The sequence below is a fragment of the Carlito syrichta genome, unplaced genomic scaffold (assembly GCF_000164805.1).
Source record: "Carlito syrichta isolate Samal-C Ts95f unplaced genomic scaffold, Tarsius_syrichta-2.0.1 Scaffold133690, whole genome shotgun sequence".
In the NCBI taxonomy this organism is placed as follows: Eukaryota; Metazoa; Chordata; class Mammalia; order Primates; family Tarsiidae; genus Carlito; species Carlito syrichta.
This window is the reverse complement of record NW_007077786.1, coordinates 168,371-172,030: the sequence shown is the minus strand read 5'-3', so window position 1 is coordinate 172,030 and position 3,660 is coordinate 168,371.

Sequence of the window (3,660 nt, the reverse complement as noted above, 5' to 3'; positions counted from 1 at the left end):
GAGGCTGCGGTGACTGGGAGCGGCCACTGCACTCCAGTCTGGGCGACAGAGTGAGACTTCAACTCAAAAAAAAAAAAAAATTTGAATTAAAGGCAGAAAGTCACTTTTGCAAGGAGACTGACAGTCACCTTCTACTATGGGCTTACCTGTGTGCCCCCAAACTCATATCCTGAAGTCCTAACCCCCAGTACATTGGAATGTGACTCTATTTGGAGACAGAGTCAATAAAAAGGTAATTAAAATAAAATGAGGCCAGAGGGGTGGACTACAGTCCAATGACTGGTGTCCTTACAAGAAGAGGAGATTAGGAAACACACACACACAGAGGAAATACCACATGAAGACAAAGGGAGACGGTGATTGTCATCAAGCCTAGGACAGAGGCCTCTTAATTAAGTCTGCCCTGCTGACACCTTGAACTTGAACTTCTGACCTCCTGAACTGTGAAGAAATAAATTTCTGTTGTTGGTTATGGCCATCCTGGCAGACTAACTGAAAAAGTGAAATGCCAAAATGGAGTAACTTTAGCCAAAGAGCAGCCATTTTGTGTGTGTGTGTTTTGGGTCAGTCTCACTCTGTCACCCAGGCTGGAGTGCAATGGCACGCTCACAGCCACTGCAGCCTCGGCCTGCTGGGCTCAGGCAATCTTTCTGCCTCAGACTCCTGAATAGCTGGGACTACAGGCGAGTGCCACCATGCCCAGCTAATTGTTTAAAAAAATTTTTTTGTAAAGACAAGGTCTTGCCAACTTGCCCAGGTTGGTCTCCAACCCCTGGGCTCAAGAAATCCCCTCACCTCCATCTCCCAAAGTGCTGGAATTACAGGTGTGGGCCACTGCACCAGGCAAGAGCAGTCGTTTTTTGTTTTTTTTGAGTCAGAGTATTACTCTGTCACCCAGGCTGGAGTGCAGTGGCATGCTCACAGCCACTGCAGCCTCAACCTGCTGGGCTCAGGTGATTCTTCCACCTTGAAAGGACAGACCGAGAGTGGGAAGCCATTTTTCATCTTGTTCTTAAACCTTGACACAATGATGAGAAAGTAGAAGCTATGCTTTTGGAGAAATGCACACTTTAGGTAAAATTAACTTTACCGACTTTGTCTTCTCAGAAACAGGCTTCCGGTATCAGAGGTATCTCATAGTGGCAATTAAGCTTGCCTAGAGTCAAGGGAATTTACAAGGCCTAAGACATCATGCATTGGCCAAGGACTGTAAAAGTCATGAAACTTGTAATTACAAAAGTTATGACCGCTCAGAGGGGGAGCAGGTGGGGATTCAATCTTCTAGGAAATTGGACACTGTCTACAGGGAAGCAAAGGATCCCTCAAAGCCTCCCACTGGGATTGCCTAGGAGATAATGGGAGGTGCACCCTCCACTAGCTCTAAGGAATGTCATTTGGGAAGGTGCAGGAGAATTAGAATTCTTGTCTCACCCTTCTCTAGGGACTGTGACAATGTGGGTGAACATTAATGGGTCTCTGTGTCACAGGTTCTCCAAGACATCCACAGGTGGTCGATAAGGAAGTCACAGCAGTCACGGCAGTCACGTGCAACGTCTCCAAGAAAAGGATTTAAGCCAGGACTCTGGGGGGCTACGAGGCCACACTCACCTAGAGTGTAAGCCCACTCCCTGTCTGTGGGGGGTGAACTTTTCTTAAATAAATCTTTTCTTCTCTCACCTTTGTGTGTCGCAATTCTTTGCATCTACTGGGATCTCTGGGTTGCTGGCGTGCACCTCTGACTTGCTGGCCCCGGCAGTACTGTGCGCCTCACTGCCCTGCGCCTCTCCACCCTCACCTGGTCCGTCCGGACCCTGACAATTATTATTTTGAATGACCGTGATAGCAACTTTTCAGCAGCAACAGGGTGGATCCCCAGTGTTTAGGGGCTGGCTAATTGGCTTATGGTGGGTTGTGTAGCTGGTCAGAGAGCAGATGGTGTCCAGCAGTGTCCTGTGACTCGGCCTTATGCCTTGCTCACTTTGCTACCCAGAAGGTTTGCTCACATTACATGTACTCAAGAACTGACAATGAGACATTTAAAAAAAAGATTCCTCTGAGATAGCCAGGAAGTCTGTTTGGTTTTCTGGTCCCCGAGCTGACCCACATGGAGCGTTCTGTTACCAGGGCGGGCACAGTTCTGCCACCAGCACCTCCAGCCCTCTTGGGAGTCCTGTCAAAGCCCAGGCTGCTGAGCGTGTGTCCCTGCACTTGCCTGAGGGTCCTGCTGTCTGAGATTTGGCCTCATCCTAGGGCTTGGCATTGGAGGCAGTCTATCAGCCTTGACGGCGCAGCCACAGAGAGCATTACCAGGCTGCCTTTCTCCCCAGGAGTTAAAGTTCGGCATCACCTACTCTACAGAGACTTTGACGGTTTTACAAACTCCTCTACACGATGGCAATAAGCGCTAACAGGTATCAGGCCCTGCACGCAGGTTTAATGGATGTTTCCTCAGTTAACTCTCAGACCCATTCATGACATGTCTCTTTCTCTCCACCCACAGGGGAACCAAAGCCCGAAACAAGGAAGGGACATCCCCAGGGTCACACACACAGTAAGCAAAGTGCAGGCTAGATTTCACCCAGGGGACTGCTGCTCAGACTGTTTTAGGTGACAAACAGATGGTCGCCTTGTTGAGCATGGAGGGTGCTGGAGGGGAAAGGGAGGGAGGAATGGAGAGGGAGTCATGAGGGAGGCCGGGAAGTAGCCTCCCCTCTTGCCAGGGATGGCACGTGGGCAGCTTTTTGTGTGCCAACACGCATGAGCTGGTCACACCTTCAGCTTGCAGGGGCTCTGGGCGCCACACCCCAAAGTCACCTGGGCTGGCAGGGACTGAACTTACTGCTGGTTTGGAGGGGACACAGACCCAGTGTGGGCAGGACTGCAGGTGACCAACACTCCCTGCCTGGAAAGAAGGCACATATCCCTCTGCCAAAGAGCCCTGAGTTGTCTGGACCTCCAGAAACCCCATTTCGGTTCCCTGCTGCAATCCCAGATTCCCATTTCTGTTTAGAAGGTGGCCTATGAGTAACAGAGCTAGACAAAGCAATATCAATTGGCTCATTTCAATATAACAATATACCAGGGATGTCAAGAAACGCATTTTAAGATGCGTTATCTATGTATTACCTTTAGTTCATCGTCATCAGAAGTGTCTGGACGCTAATGGTAACCACTGTGAGCACCTCTTGTAAGAAGTCAAACATGACTTGTAGTCACCTTTTGTTATTGGTATATATTGAGTGTTACAATTTTAATACAGCTTTTTCCTTTCTTAAAATGTGTATGCATTTTTTTTCGGCACCCACTGTATGGGGATGTGTATTTGTATCCATATGGATCTTTTCATGGGCTGTGTGTGTGTGTGTATGTGTGTGTGGGTGTGTATGTAGTCATTCAGAGAAAGTAGGTTTGCGGATAGGAGCCTGTTCTGGATTGAATAATGTTTCCCCCAAATTTATGTCCTTCTGAAACCTCAGAATGTGACTTCATTTGAAAGTAGAGAATTTGGCTGGGCTTGGTGGCTAAGCCTGTAATCCAAGCACTTTGGGAGACCAAGGTGAGTGGATTGCCTGAGCCCACAGGTTCGAGACCCACCTGGGCAACTTGGCGAGACCTCGTCTCTACAATAAATAAAAAATTAGCCAGGTGTAGTAGCGCGCC